This window comes from Manihot esculenta, chromosome 3 (genome assembly GCF_001659605.2).
Source record: "Manihot esculenta cultivar AM560-2 chromosome 3, M.esculenta_v8, whole genome shotgun sequence".
Classification (NCBI taxonomy): Eukaryota; Viridiplantae; Streptophyta; class Magnoliopsida; order Malpighiales; family Euphorbiaceae; genus Manihot; species Manihot esculenta.
This window is the reverse complement of record NC_035163.2, coordinates 13,424,906-13,442,640: the sequence shown is the minus strand read 5'-3', so window position 1 is coordinate 13,442,640 and position 17,735 is coordinate 13,424,906.

Below are 17,735 nucleotides of genomic sequence, written 5' to 3'. Positions count from 1 at the left end.
TAAATTTAAATTCAAAATGTCAGATGGAATATAATAGATGTTTTCACTTTTAACCAGAAATCTCAATACTGAATATAAAACTTTTGAAAATTTGAAAAAGAGTTGTGTGGCTCTTATTGGCTTATTTGGTGCAAATTCATATTAGTCAAAACTATAAATTTTAAAACATCAAATGATTTATAAAAAAATAGTTAAACTTAAAAATAAAATTAATTATAAATTACTTTGATCAATTTTAAATTAATTAAATTTGTAATTTATTTGAAATTAAACAAAATTATTTTTATAAAAATTATTATGATATTTAATTAAATTATCATAAAATAAATATAAAATGATACTGTGAAATGTAGATAAAATAGAGTTCCTTATTTTTTTTTTTTTTATAAACCCGCTACTCTAATAATAAAGTGCCACCTATTTTTATTACTCATAATTATACGGATATCAGGCGAACATTTAATGGAATAGTTAGATCTACTCTTTTATTTTTTATTATATCATTCAAGTTAGATTCTTCTCTAACAGATAACACGCGCTGATGGATCGACTGCTAGTGAATTTTATTAAATTTTAGACCTATATTTTTTTAAAATTCAAATTCAGCCCAAATGCTAGAAGATTCACCCCTATCAATATCAATTTTAACAGATTATACATATTAACTTTAATCTTTTGAAATTATCTGAAACCGACACCGTTTATATAAATATGAAATCGGCTGGCTGGCGACCCTATCCTTTGTTGAAATTATGGATTGGCCTCCAATTATACTAATTGCCGTTGGCGTAAGCTTTTGTCGAGGGTCCAAGTTGACGGCTTCCCTATTTCTAAATCAATTTGTCCTTTTTGTTTGTTTGTTTAACTTTTTCCCATAAATATACAACGAAAACAGCTGATGGTTCATTATAAAACAACCAGTTGGTCATTTCTAGATCAGAGATTATTAATTTAAAATCTATATTAATGTATTTTTGTTATACCCATACGTAATATATTCAAGTGATTCATCATTTTGAATTTTAAATTCAAAGATTTTTTCTTTTTTGACTTGTTGATAAATGCAAAAGTTCAATGGGTATTATGAGGAAGCTTGCAGTTCTCGTTTGACAAATGTAAAATTCATAAAAATCAGCAAAAGGAAATGCTGATTTCCGATGTGGGAAATTAAAACTTTTCGGTTTTTGCTTGTGATTACATAAAGCCGCCTTGTGCCTGGCATAAGCATGACGACTGTATCTTACGTAGATGCTTGTTACCCCGAGCCTCAGGTCGTTGATTAATTGTGGTAGCCTTGTACTAGGAATTAAATTTCCAAGGTTGACTTAAAATTTTAAGAAATTATTTTTTGAGTTCAAAAAGTTTAAAATTTTTCGTCAATTTTTAATTATTTTTATTTTTTAAAATTTTATATATTATATTTCGAATTTATTATAATTATATCCAATTGCATAAATTATTTTCGATTATTTTCAAAAATGGAATTTAAATATATTTTTTAAAATAAAAATTTTACCTTTAAAACTAATACGAAAAAATCCTAATCCTAATTAAATCCTTCCAAGTCAACAAACACTATTAACTCATATTAAACTACTCTCCCTTGCTAAACCTAACAGACGTGGATGGCCATAAAACTTTTAGGCGTCAACGATGAATCCTATAAAGGACAGTGGCTGTGGGACCGAAAGCATGGTTATGTCGAGAAGTGGTACGCCAATGCCGATGTTTACCAAGGTTGGTGGAGGTCCAACTTGCAAGATGGTGAAGGGAAGTACAGGTGGAGCAATGGTGTTTTGATTTGTGCTAACGGTAACATATATGAAGGGCTATAGGAAAATAGTGTTCCTGAAGGGAAAGAGGTCTTCACTTTCTCTGATGGGAATGACAGATATCAAGTGAATTTCAAAGATGCCAACAAGAGGTCGTATGTGGATTCCAATGTTCCAAGGATTTGTATATGGGAATTGGATGGAGAAGCTGGAGATATTACTTGTGATATTATCGATAATGTGGAGGCGTCAATAATGGTAATTAGGACATTTACAATGGCAGAGCAATAGAGGCTAGGAAGTGCCAGAAAATCCCTTGCAGTTTTGATACTGATGATGTTAAGAAATCAGGGCAAACGATTTCAAAAGGACATAAGAATTACAATCTAATGCTTAATCTTCAACTGGGTATAAAGTGTTTTTTATGGTTGTTGTTCAAATCTGATGTTCATTAGAATTTCTTAATTTGAATTAAAGGGCATATTAATCTACCTATCTTTCTATTTAGATATTGACTCGATGATTAAGGAACTGAGGCAAAGTGATTTTGATCACAAGGAGAAGTACTTGACAGTTTTCCATCGGGAGGATGAAAACCTACACCGTAGCATCAGTAGTGCACTTTAAATGGAAGGATTGCTATCCCATGGTTTCCAAGTATTTGCTTTCGCTTACTCTTCTCTCTTCTGTTGCAAATATGTGCTCAAGAGTCATATACTATACTATTGATTTAACATAATTTTATATCCCTAAATATGAATAATAGATAATTTACTTAATTAAAGGTTATTTAAATAATTAAATATAATATATTGTCCATTAACTTTTGATAGTCATTCTACTCTCAACTTTCAAAGAGTTTGAGAATATGACGATGGAAAGTATTTGTACAAAACGTTATAAAATGTTCACAATAATAAGATGTATCATTGGAAATAATTCATTCAAAATAGACTGTCACCTCTATCTACCTCTACTAATCAATATAGTGATATCGATGATAATAGAGTGGTGAGTCTCATGCCATAGAACATGTGATGTTTAGGTAGACATGTGGATGCTCATGGTGATGAGTGGATCGAACTAGTAGCGTTAGATGAATAACACATGGGATTTACTCTTGTTAATATTTATTCATCTAGATCATAATTGTAACGACCCCAAAATGGACCGTCACCGGCGCTAGGATTCAGGTCGGCTTAAGGCCGCCAGAACCCGTAGCAAGCCTGCTATACTCTCTGTGTACCTGTAAAACTCATACATGATCATACATTTTCTGTGAAAATAAAACTCTTTTCTGAACCAAGGCTTAACCTGTGCATGCACTATCTCTGTACTCTGTACTCATGTACTCTGTACTCTGTACTCTGTACCCCTGACTAGAGCTTGCTCTAGATGGGTCATTCATACCTGTTAAGCCTGGTTTTTCACATACAATAAAACATATATACATATACAGATCATGTACAAAACATACATCACTAGGTCAAGCACCTTTCTAATTTTATACACAACTCTTACATCTCTTTCATATTACATGTCCACTCTAAGCTATTACAAATCTCTTTACTTTTCCTGTACTCTGCTGGACTGTCCCCGTACATTGTACACTGAACCTGCAAAACTGGGGTTAAGGGAGTGGGATGAGCTCTATAGCCCAGTGAGTAGAACAGTAAATCATCTCTGTAAAATATGATCTCATGGAATGCATCATATGACAGACAAGCCACATCAAGAGTAAACCTGTCACCACATAGTCCCAGTACCTCTGTGCCAGGGCGTAGAATCGAGCACCTGGTCTTCCTGTCATATATGTATATATCGGCTTAAGACCGCCAGAACCCGTAGCAAGCCTGCTATACTCTCTGTGTACCTGTAAAACTCATACATGATCATACATTTTTTGTGAAAATAAAACTCTTTTCTGAACCAAGGCTTAACCTGTGCATGCACTATCTCTGTACTCTGTACTCATGTACTCTGTACTCTGTACTCTGTACCCCTGACTAGAGCTTGCTCTAGATGGGTCATTCATACCTGTTAAGTCTGGTTTTTCACATACAATAAAACATATATACATATACAGATCATGTACAAAACATACATCACTAGGTCAAGCACCTTTCTAATTTTATACACAACTCTTACATCTCTTTCATATTACATGTCCACTCTAAGCTATTACAAATCTCTTTACTTTTCCTGTACTCTGCTGGACTGTCCCCGTACACTGTACACTGAACCTGCAAAACTGGGGTTAAGGGAGTGGGATGAGCTCTATAGCCCAGTGAGTAGAACAGTAAATCATCTCAGTAAAATATGATCTCATGGAATGCATCATATCACAGACAAGCCACATCAAGAGTAAACCTGTCACCACATAGTCCCAGTACCTCTGTGCCAGGGCGTAGAATCGAGCACCTGGTCTTCCTGTCATATATGTATATGTGTATATAACACCTTTGTACTTACCATTGCCAGGGCGTAGTCAAAGGCTCCTGGACTTTGCTATACCTGCCAGGGCGTAGTCAAAGGCTCCTGGACTTCTCTATCATTGCCAGGGCGTAGTCAAAGGCTCCTGGACTTCCTGTCTGAGACTATTGGATCATTCAGCATTTACCCACATCATCAAATAACGATGCAATGCAACATATTCGTGACTACTAATGCAATCAACCTATGGCATAATTATGATGCATGAGATATGCTAAACCATTCCATTGTGCAAGTAAAAGAGTTAAGTTTAGTTCCACTCACCTCGGGCTAACTGGACTGACTCTGCAGGCTCTAGAGCAGAACTCACTGCTGCTCTCTCTGGTTCCTCTGGTCTGTACCTATACAGATAGACTGAAATGAGGGACCAAACTAGCTTATGACCAACTCTATGAAACTCCCCAAGAATCCCCTTAAACTCACTCTAATATCCATGTAAAGCATGCAAAAGAAAGCTGGACAGAACACTTTCGGCGGCAGGTTCAGCGGTCGAAAGTCCTCTCCAGAGACGAAACTTAAGCACCTTCGGCGGCCGAACTTCCACTTTCGGCTGCCGAACCCTTTCGGGGGCAAGTTTCGGAGGCCAAAAGGCACTCCAGAGACGAAAGTCTCTAACCTTCGGCGACACCTTCGGCGGCCGAACTTCCCTCCAGAGCCGAAAGTCCAAAAGCTCGGGGGCAAGCTTGGGCAGCCGAAGCCACCTCCTCACACCTCCTCAGGGGTTCGGCGGCCGAATGTACCTTCGGCTGCCGAACCTGAGTTCATCAGCAGGGCAGAAACTTGCCCTGCCTCTCGCCAAATGCACCAAACTCCTTTCCAACTTCACACCACACTTCCTCAACTTGCATACACTCATGTATATGCTCAAAGGGGTCAGAAACTACCTTAAAACCCCAAAAACACAATACAAACAACACAAAAACAAGCTCTATGCACAAAATCATCAAAACCTCACAGAAAACCCTATTCATGCATCTCTCTCTCTAAACCCCATAAAACCTTCAGAAAACGTACAAACAAGCTCAGGATCTTCACTTACCTTGTGAAAACAAGTAGATGAACGATCCTCACGTGGAGTTTTGGAGCAACTCTCCTTCAAACTCTCCAAACTTCACAACTTTGAGTTTTTAGCTTAAAACCTTCAAAAGATCATAAAAACTACTCAAATCTTTGCATGATTTAATGAAAACATGAAGAAATACTCACAAAGGACAGAGTTTCACCTCAGCAAGTGAAAGAAACGGTGCTTTTACCGCTTCAACCGACTGAGGGCCATTTATAGGTGGCTGGCCAGACCACCTTCGGCGGCCACACGTGAAACCGAAAGCCATGCATGTTCGGCGGCCGAACCTCAACTTCGGCGGCCGAACCTCAACTTCGGCGGCCGAACCTGGCTTTTTTGCCTTGGTTCATTTCACTCAAAAACTCATTTCATTATGCTTCAAACTTCATGAACATATCAAAACATGTGAGAAAAATAGAAATCTCACCTTTCTAGAGACTTCCGACATCCCGGACTCCACCGGAAAGTAGAATTCCGATGCCGGACTCTAGCCGGGTATTACAATAATAATGCATATAGTGCTTAGACTTGAGACTACACTTGTCTCATGTACATGTAGTTTGAATTTGATACCGCTTACATACTTATACAATGTATACGCATATAGCGTGTGTTAGTTTAAATTAACTGACATGGAGATAAATGGTAAGTCAAGATGGAATTCGTTACTCTGGATAAATGGGTAGAGTTCTATGACTAAGTTTATTATTCTTAATAACTTAGCCAAGGCAGTGTGACTTAACTAAAAATGGTTTCTAATTTAAGTCTTGGTAATCAAGAATTAGAATTTAAGTAAGGTCATACAATCCATAATATTGGGAATTGATACTTGTTGTGACCCTAACTTGGATTAAAATTCTATAATGAAATAATTCTAGTGTGTGATAATTTATAATAATGGTTCGGATTGAATGAAATAATACATTCATTATTAATTGGGTAGTTATGGTGTGTTATGCTAAAAACTAACCATAATCTATGAGAATCAAGAATATATGAGATGTCATTCAATGTATATGAAAAACTTGCTTCTATGGCCTTTGCCAACTAAATAGAAATCTAGGAAGTCACACACATAAGGACTCATCTTGAATAAATAAATAAATAAATAAATAAATTAAATTTGTTTAATTAATTATATCAATTAATGAATTTTAGTTAATAAAGTAAGTTGTAAGTCTCTAACATGATTTGAACTAAATTTAGCCATGATGAGTTACAATTTAATGGAGATAATGAATTCATGTGATAAATTCTATTCATATAGGATATGAATTTTAAACAAGAAAAATAATTTCATATCATAAATTTTATCCACGTAGGACATGAATATTATTTGATGGATTAAAACCATGTAGAGTATGGGCTTAAAAGAAGATAAAAATATTTTATTGTAGCATATTTGATATGTACTTTAAATATATTTTGATGGAATTAAGATATGTAAATCTTATTTTCTTAATGGGTCTAAAACCAAATATTAGTCTAACCTATATCAATTAATATGATTAATTGATAAGAAAACAATTAATTAAGTTAATATGATTAATTTAATTAATTTAAATTTAATAATAGACATATATATATGACACATATATAAATTATTTTTAAGATCATAAAATTAATATTTGAGCCGAACTCCTATTTTATATAGAGTTGAGTCATTTAATAGTTAAATCTCATTCCAATAATTTATTAATAGTGATTAATAAATTTAATTAATTAAATTAATAAAAATTAATTTAATTAATTATAATTATGAGATTAATTAATTAGATTAATAAAAATTAATTTAATTAATTATGATTTAGTGATTGATTGATTAATTAAATTAATAGAGTTTAATTTAATTAATTAAATTAAAGAATTAATACATATATATATGATACATTAAAATTTTACTCTAGTCTAAAATAACATTAGATATAGTTTAGAAGTTACTTAGAAAGAGTTTAGAGATTCGGGAATTAAATTTCTAACCACTACCATCCGCCCTCCCAACTCTATATAAAGGAGAAAGTTGAGGAAAAGGATGAAAGGAAAAGGATGAAGGGAAGTCTTATTTTGTCTTCCACAAAAGGTTGAGAGCACTCCCTCTCTTCTTCTTTCTTTTCTTGATCTAGATTGAAAAAAATTATATTATCTCTATTATTGTGAAAGTTAAATGTTAGCTCTCCAATTTATCTCACTTAATTCGTAAAAACACCTCAATCTCTTGTTTTTGATATTTAAGAAAAATTAGAGACAAAAAATTTCGATCGTGGGTCATGAATTGTGATGAGATCGGTTCGTGTAGACAGATTAGAGAGTTGACATTTGGAAACTTAAATTCTACCAAACAAAAATTATATCTGTGCTATAAGAGATACGATATTAAATTTACTATTTGATATTTGAATTAATTAAATAAAAATTAGAATATTAGACATAAAATTATAATAATTAAAAAAAATTTAAAATTTTGTGATTTTATCTAAATTTAATTTTGCTTCCAATGTGAGTGTTAGGATAAGATTATAGGAAGTTTTCAATTGGTATCGCTCGTTAGCCATACGTGTGAAAAAGATATTTAATATATATTGGGATTGAAATTTGAACTGGATTTATAATTAAATTATTTAATTATTTTTTAAATATTATTCAAGTTAAAATATAATTTTAAAGTGAATAAAATTACATGTCTTTTAAATAAAATCTATATTATTATTTTTTATGCATCATGATTTTAAAATTGAATTTTAATTTAATTGCATGGGTGATTATGAACTTTAGGAGACTAATTTGATTGGATTTCTTTTCATGTTATGGGTGTTAATTAATTTATTATTTATTATTTAATTCAAAAAGTATATAATTTATTCTTTTGATGGTTTATATGTTTTAAGAGTCTACAAGCTCTTTTTTTATTATTATTTTTCCCGCTTGGTATGTCAAAGATGTCAATATAAAATATTGATGGAGATTAAAGGACAAAAAGTGGAAGGTTCAACCCGTTAATAAAGTTTAGTGAAAGCATAACAAGAAGACTTAAGATTTATATTGTACAAATAGTTTAGGTTGTAAATGTTGTGTTAGATGAATACAAATCTAGAAATGGCCTTTTGACACCAATCCTTGTGGCTCGGATTGGGTGTCCCTTAACATAATCTACGATCACACCTTTTATTTTTATTAGCTGAATTTATGAATATATATATATATATATATATATATATATATATATATATGATATGTATGTTCATATGCATGAATGGATGTATACGGTTGATATGTATAGTTTAAATCGGTTAATGTGCAAAGTGAGACCTTAATAGTAATTTGGCAGACTAAGAAAATCTTTCAACTAAATAATTGAATCTATGGCTCTCCACTAAGGCAATTGACTAAGGGGCTTAGATATTTAGGTTGTCGGCTATATTTACATAAGGCTGACATAATTGATTTAGTGTCCTCTCGAGACAATTGTTAAGCATATGATGTTGTGGGTGTATAAGGGGCTTAATGGACAATATTGAATGTACTTGAGTTCATGATGCAAGATAGGCCAATATTGGATGTACCTTAGGTCTTATGTATTAGAAGCCAAATTTATTGATTAAGTCTTGCATAAGATGTGATGAGCAAAGTGTTGCTCACTCAAATATCATGGGTCCAATATCGGATGTAACTGAGGGTTCATGGTAGTTTATGAGAATTCAATCACCCACTATAAATCCATCCAATTAGGATTTCTATTTTCTAACATAGAAGTATAGGATCCAAAGTGAAAATAGTGGGAGGCATATATGATTAAAAGACCTTAATCATATCTTTTATATAAGATTATAAATCAATATTACTTTAACGGCTTTCACCATTAATTCTTAAAAGAGATATAAAACCACTATTGGCTATTGTTCATATTGATAAACAAAAAGTTATATAGGCTCACTCGACATTAATTCCTAAATTAACTAAAAGTTTAAAAGTGTTTTTCAAACTTGAACACATATAATGTGTTCAGGATTATATATTTCCTAATTCTTTACTTGAAGGAGTACTGAATGAAAGAATCGACATTTATGAAATGTTACTATAATGATTAGCATAAGTATATATTACATCATCGTCCGTGCAAACGAGTTGCATGGAGATTTTGTAAATATATAATAAACTTTAATAATTGTTTTAATTTCAATGCAAAATATTGTGTTGAAAACAAGAATAAATTGCTACACATATGATGTAGTAGCAATTTATTCATATTAAGATTATTAGTAAGAATATCAAGTGGAGATTGCTTATTCAATCAGATCGAGTCAAGCTTGAGATTAAGATAGATTTCGGTCTACATAAGAATGTAATTCATTAAGTCTAGCCAATTCCTTTTTACGAGTTTAAAGTAAACTGTAACAGCCCGGAAACCGAACTGCTACCGGCACTAGGATCCAGATCGGCTTAAGGCCGCCTAGACCCGTAGTAAGCCTACTGTGAACTCTGTGTATCTGTGAAATCCCATACATGATCATACATTTTCTGTAAACATTTAAAACTTTTCTTTCTCCACGGCTTAACCTGTGCATATTCTATCTCTCTACTGTAAAAACTTGCCAGAGCTCTCATCTTAGCTCAAGGCAGCTCTAACTCATACTATGTTAAGCCGGGCTTTTCATACATATACATACATCATGTACAAACTTAAAGGGATACAACTCTTATCAATCAAGCACCATCTATACACTGTACATTTCCTTATCTCTTACATTTACATGTCCATCCTATCTATTACATACATCTCTTTACGTTCTTCTTGTACTCTTCTTACATCTCTCTGTACTCTGAACCTGCACAACTGGGGATAGGGGAGAGGGGTGAGCTTCTATAGCCCAGTGAGCAGGAGCTATATAAAACAGTTTATAAAACAGATGTCTTTATGCCATGCAGCACCTCACAACCATATACATCAAGGAAGAAGTTGTCACCTATAGCCCTCCACATAACTGACTCACATATAGTACTTAACTAAGCACAGTGCCTGGGGCGATTAGGCCTCCTCCAGGACTTAATTTTCTGAAAAGGTTTTGTCAGGGCGATTAGGCCTTCTCTGACTGTTTTCTTAAAACGTTTTACCAGGGCGATGAGGCCTCCTGGCTATCTAACTTTACTAACAGGGGCGGTTAGGCCTCCCTGCTCACACTTATCATGCTTGACTCTTGATTTGATTCATCTCATGTCATAGCATACCAAACTGAGGGCTAAAGGATCATCCAACATTCATCCGCATACTCATCAAATTATGCAATGCAACACCTTCGTGAATACTAATGCAACAACCTAATATCTCATGCTCATCCATTATTATCTTTTAGTTTAACCATCCTAACATTATGGCAATTATGATGCATGAATCATGCTAAAACATTCTTGAATTTAAAATATGCATAGTTAGTCCCACTCACATCTGGCTGCCTGTAGACTGACGTTGCAGGTTCCGAAGCAGTGCTCACTGCTGATCTCCCTGGTTTCTCTGGTCCGTTCCTACACAAGTGGACTCAGATGAGGGACCAAACTCACTCCATAACAGTTCTCAGAACTCCCCCAAAAGCCCTCTAACTAACACATAACACATGCAAAAGCCAACTGGACAGGGCACTTTCGGCGGCAGGTTCGGCGGCCGAAACTCCCTTCCAGAAACGAAACTCACCTACTTTCGGCGGCCGAACCTCTACTTTCGGCGGCCGAAAGTCCTATACCTACACCTTCGGGTGCACCTTCGGCGCCCGAACGTCTCGTCCAGAGACGAAACTCAACCTTCGGCGGCACTTTCGGCGGCCGAATGTGCATGACAGATCCGAAAGTCCAGCTTCCGGAAGCAGCCTTCGGCAGCCGAAGCCACCTCCTCAAGGCTTTCGGCGGCCGAACCTCCCTTCGGCGGCCGAACCTGGTTTCGCCCGAAGGGCAGAAACCTGCTCTGCTTCATGCACACCTCCTCCTATCTCTCTCCCAACATGCACACAGAACTCCTCAACATGCATATACACTTGTACATGCTCAAAGGGGTCTAAAACTAGCCTATAACCCCAACAAACACAACATCTAACACAAAAACATGCTTGAACATCAAAAACTCTAAAAATCTCCTAGAACCCTACTCATGCGTACTACCCCATAATCTTCCATAAAACCTTTAAAAACATAGTAAAAGCTTCGGATCTATCCCTTACCTCTTGGAACACTTGAGGTTGGAAGCCTCTAACGTGGAGTTATGGCAAAATCCTCACTCAAAGCTCCAAACTTCAAACTTTGCTCCTTTTTGCTTAAAACTTCACAAATCCATAAAAACTCATCAAAACCTTGGAAGATTTGAAAAAACACAAAACTAAACTAAGGAAGAGCATGATCGCACCTAGGTCTGGAGAAATGGGAAGCAAACTTACCCATTTGACCGACCTAGGGCCCTTTTAAAGATGGGTGGCCAGTCCACCTTCGGCGGCCAAACGTGAGATCCGAAAGCCATGCAAGTTCGGCGGCCGAAAGTGACCTTCGGCGGCCGAACCTTTGCATTTCTTCCTTAGTGCTTTTCTTTCCAAAACTCACTTCTCTGCCCTTTGAAAACCTTAAAACTCTGTGAAAACATACTGAAACATTCTTTAAAACATATGTATGACCCTTCTAGAGGGTTCCGACACCCGAGATTCCATCAGACTACAGGAATTCCGATGCCGGACTCTAGCCGGGTCTTACATTCTCCCCCCCTTAAGAACATTCGTCCCCGAATGTTCCTAAAACACCTAAACACATAGAAAAGGGGAAAAACTAACGCTCCTTGCTCTAGCAACACTGACGTACCTTCCCTCGGTGTTCTTCTCTCCATTCTTCGTCACATTACCTCTAAACTCTGCAAGCTTTCGCTGCGCACTCTAATCCTTGCCCTTCTCTCTTCATCTCTTCTATCCTGACTTCCTTTCTAACTCTTAACAGGTAGTATCCTTCGTTTCCCCCCCATCCATACGAAACACTCAAGAGTGGGGTACTAGGTCGGATAAAACCTTGACTCTCCTAGCTCTGTTGATACCACTGAAACTGGTTTCCTCTCCTGATCATTTTTCCCTGAGCAACCTATAAGGCTAAGATCACACCTCTAGGCAGCCTACACTGTCCCTTCTTAGGGACTACCTCTGATCCATCGGACCTCTATACACATCTGCCTGGTCTCTGCCAACTCGGCAGTACAAGGACGAACAGTTCCATCTAGAACCATAAGGTCAGATGGAAGGCATCTACTCCCCACTAACCGACGCTATCACAGATGGATCACTCTGAGGTCTACTAACTTTAATGACATTCTAAGCCCAGAGGTCATCAGACCTACTCGCTCTATGGTTCTAGAACCAACAGGGAAAAACATCAAAACATAGATATACACGTCAACACATCCAAGGAGGGAATTACCTGACACCCTGGTGTTAAACGTGTCTGCCTCTTGTTGTGTCATAGTAAAGATCCGAGCCGGAGCTGACGGACCTTCACCTCGAGAACCCACATGTGAAGGGGTTGACCCTCTTCCTCTACCCCCGCTCTGTGTCGTGACTGGAGCTACTGGTCGTGGTACACTTCCCCTAGTTGTCTGATGGGACTGTGCGGTGAAAAATGCCTGAGGGCACTCACGAGCTATGTGTCCTTCTTGGCCACACCTAAAACATGCTGACGTCCCAAAGAGACAAACTCCTCCGTGCCTTCTACCACACTTCTCACATACTGGCACCTCTGAGCTTGCGCTCGAGCCACTGCCTGCACTCAATCCTGCTTTCATCTGATCCCAGAACTTACCCCTCTTTGATCTCCTCAGACCTCTCCCTCCCTTTTTACTCTTCGTGTCTGCTTCATGTAAAGAGGAGAGATCAACATCACCTGTCTCCAAGTTCTTGGGATTTAAAGACTGTGCCACAGATAGCTTGTCTGTCCCTTGAAAACTAACACTTGCCTCCATCATCCTTGCTGCATCCACAATGGAGTGAAAACTCTCTTTATCCGCTGCCTGAATCAAAGAGAAATACCGAGGATGTAACCTCATGGCATATCTCCTCGCTTTCTTCTTCTCCGTGTCATATGCTTGTCCTACATACTGGAACAAGTCCAAAAACTTGTCCGTATACTCATCCACACTCATTTCTTCCGTCTGTCGGAGCTGTTCAAATTCCACCATCTTCCTTTCTCTAGCACTATCAGGAAAAGCCCACCCGGCAAATTCATTGGCAAACTCTTCCCATGTCATACTGTCTAACCTAGGGGCCACATAATGCTTAAACCATTCTCTAGCTTTCTTACATTTTAATGTGAACCCTGCCATTTCGATGGCTCTGCCCTCATCAGCTCCCAACTCACTCGTTATCATCCTTACTGCACTGAGATACTCAAAGGGATCATCTCCTGTATTGAATTTCGGAGCGTCCAACTTCAAGTAGTCAGTCATCTTCACCTTATCTCCCTTGGATGAGCTGGGCTGCTGTTGTGTTTCAACAACAGGGGCTACTGGTTCTGGTGGTGGTGGAGGTACTGTTTCTCTTGGTTCAGGGTATGCTGTACTTGGATGATGTGGTGGGGGTGGATACATGTGATATGGTGGATAGAATGGAGGATAGGGCATATATGGCAGGTGGGGTGAATATGGGGCAAAACTGGAGTAATCCGACGTACCTCCCATCGGATACCCTGGGCCCTGTGCACCTCCCTGAGACTCCCCCATACCTTCTTCTGTCCCTCCTATACCCATACTCTCATCTCTACTCCGATCAACATCCCTAACCTCTCGAACTTCTTCTGATCTGCCTCCTCTCGCTACTCCCCTTCTGCTCTCATCAGAAGACCTTCTCGGGTCTTGTGACGTTCCCTCCCTACTTAACCTGTGTCTCCTTGCCCTTGGCAATGCGGGAGGACGAGCCGTTGTACCCTCACTTCCTGGTGGTACTTCAGTCAATCTTGCAGATCGACGCGTTCCTCTCATCTTAACTATCTGGAAACCAACACATAGCATATCAATGACTCATACTCCATGTGAAACACATGAACATCTAACATTCATCACATAAAACGAATGCACATGCATGACTCATGGCACTCCACATCATAAGACTAACATCCTATCCTTATGGACATGTCTTCCTATGGTGCTTGACTCACTATAACCTCTATGAACCCATCTCTAACCATCTAGGTCCGACCATGTGAACCTAACTGCTCTGATACCAATCTGTAACAGCCCGGAAACCGAACTGCTACCGGCACTAGGATCCAGATCGGCTTAAGGCCGCCTAGACCCGTAGTAAGCCTACTGTGAACTCTGTGTATCTGTGAAATCCCATACATGATCATACATTTTCTGTAAACATTTAAAACTTTTCTTTCTCCACGGCTTAACCTGTGCATATTCTATCTCTCTACTGTAAAAACTTGCCAGAGCTCTCATCTTAGCTCAAGGCAGCTCTAACTCATACTATGTTAAGCCGGGCTTTTCATACATATACATACATCATGTACAAACTTAAAGGGATACAACTCTTATCAATCAAGCACCATCTATACACTGTACATTTCCTTATCTCTTACATTTACATGTCCATCCTATCTATTACATACATCTCTTTACGTTCTTCTTGTACTCTTCTTACATCTCTCTGTACTCTGAACCTGCACAACTGGGGATAGGGGAGAGGGGTGAGCTTCTATAGCCCAGTGAGCAGGAGCTATATAAAACAGTTTATAAAACAGATGTCTTTATGCCATGCAGCACCTCACAACCATATACATCAAGGAAGAAGTTGTCACCTATAGCCCTCCACATAACTGACTCACATATAGTACTTAACTAAGCACAGTGCCTGGGGCGATTAGGCCTCCTCCAGGACTTAATTTTCTGAAAAGGTTTTGTCAGGGCGATTAGGCCTTCTCTGACTGTTTTCTTAAAACGTTTTACCAGGGCGATGAGGCCTCCTGGCTATCTAACTTTACTAACAGGGGCGGTTAGGCCTCCCTGCTCACACTTATCATGCTTGACTCTTGATTTGATTCATCTCATGTCATAGCATACCAAACTGAGGGCTAAAGGATCATCCAACATTCATCCGCATACTCATCAAATTATGCAATGCAACACCTTCGTGAATACTAATGCAACAACCTAATATCTCATGCTCATCCATTATTATCTTTTAGTTTAACCATCCTAACATTATGGCAATTATGATGCATGAATCATGCTAAAACATTCTTGAATTTAAAATATGCATAGTTAGTCCCACTCACATCTGGCTGCCTGTAGACTGACGTTGCAGGTTCCGAAGCAGTGCTCACTGCTGATCTCCCTGGTTTCTCTGGTCCGTTCCTACACAAGTGGACTCAGATGAGGGACCAAACTCACTCCATAACAGTTCTCAGAACTCCCCCAAAAGCCCTCTAACTAACACATAACACATGCAAAAGCCAACTGGACAGGGCACTTTCGGCGGCAGGTTCGGCGGCCGAAACTCCCTTCCAGAAACGAAACTCACCTACTTTCGGCGGCCGAACCTCTACTTTCGGCGGCCGAAAGTCCTATACCTACACCTTCGGGTGCACCTTCGGCGCCCGAACGTCTCGTCCAGAGACGAAACTCAACCTTCGGCGGCACTTTCGGCGGCCGAATGTGCATGACAGATCCGAAAGTCCAGCTTCCGGAAGCAGCCTTCGGCAGCCGAAGCCACCTCCTCAAGGCTTTCGGCGGCCGAACCTCCCTTCGGCGGTCGAACCTGGTTTCGCCCGAAGGGCAGAAACCTGCTCTGCTTCATGCACACCTCCTCCTATCTCTCTCCCAACATGCACACAGAACTCCTCAACATGCATATACACTTGTACATGCTCAAAGGGGTCTAAAACTAGCCTATAACCCCAACAAACACAACATCTAACACAAAAACATGCTTGAACATCAAAAACTCTAAAAATCTCCTAGAACCCTACTCATGCGTACTACCCCATAATCTTCCATAAAACCTTTAAAAACATAGTAAAAGCTTCGGATCTATCCCTTACCTCTTGGAACACTTGAGGTTGGAAGCCTCTAACGTGGAGTTATGGCAAAATCCTCACTCAAAGCTCCAAACTTCAAACTTTGCTCCTTTTTGCTTAAAACTTCACAAATCCATAAAAACTCATCAAAACCTTGGAAGATTTGAAAAAACACAAAACTAAACTAAGGAAGAGCATGATCGCACCTAGGTCTGGAGAAATGGGAAGCAAACTTACCCATTTGACCGACCTAGGGCCCTTTTAAAGATGGGTGGCCAGTCCACCTTCGGCGGCCAAACGTGAGATCCGAAAGCCATGCAAGTTCGGCGGCCGAAAGTGACCTTCGGCGGCCGAACCTTTGCATTTCTTCCTTAGTGCTTTTCTTTCCAAAACTCACTTCTCTGCCCTTTGAAAACCTTAAAACTCTGTGAAAACATACTGAAACATTCTTTAAAACATATGTATGACCCTTCTAGAGGGTTCCGACACCCGAGATTCCATCAGACTACAGGAATTCCGATGCCGGACTCTAGCCGGGTCTTACATAAACTCATATGTGAATACCTTAAAGTATACAAATGCAAAATTGTTAAATATGATTATATATAGTCCAAGAGGCCAATAAAGGAAATGAGAAGAAATGAAGTTAAGGCAAAAAAGATTTGTTTCAATCATGATGCGTGAGTCATACTAAAACGTTCATTATTTACTTTGAAAACATAGAGAGTTATTCCACTCACCTCTGGCTAGCTCTGACAAGACTCGAAAGCAGCTATCTCACTGCTGGGGTCCTCGGTTCCTCGGGTCCGAACCTACACAGGTGGACTCAAATGAGGGACCTAACAAACATGAAAATGACTCTAAAATATTCCCCAAAAACCCCCTCAAAACACCTCAAAACATCTATAGAAAACATGCAAAGGAAGGCTGAACAGGGCACTTTCGGCGGCCGAAAGTCCCTCTAGAGGCGAAAGTCATGCAAGTTCGGCGGCACCTTCGGCGGCCGAAAGTGCCCTCCAGAGACGAAAGTCCATTTTCGGGGGCAAGCTTTGGCAGCCGAAAGGCTTGCCTCACAGACAGGTTAGGCGGCCGAAAATCCTTTCGGCTGCCGAACCTGGTTTCTCCCAAAGGGCAGAAACTCAGCTCTTCACTGCACACTTTCCTCCCAAACCTTCCAATCAAGTATCCAACTCTCTCAAAGCATGCATACACACATACAACAACACCTAGGGGTCTCAAACTATCCTAAACCCCAACTACAACACATCAAACCTGCATATCCAACACACATTGTCCATATAATCACATAAACCTAACAAAGCTCAACTAACCTAAACATGCATTTCTACCCCATGAATCAACTTAAAACTTGTTTAAAACATACT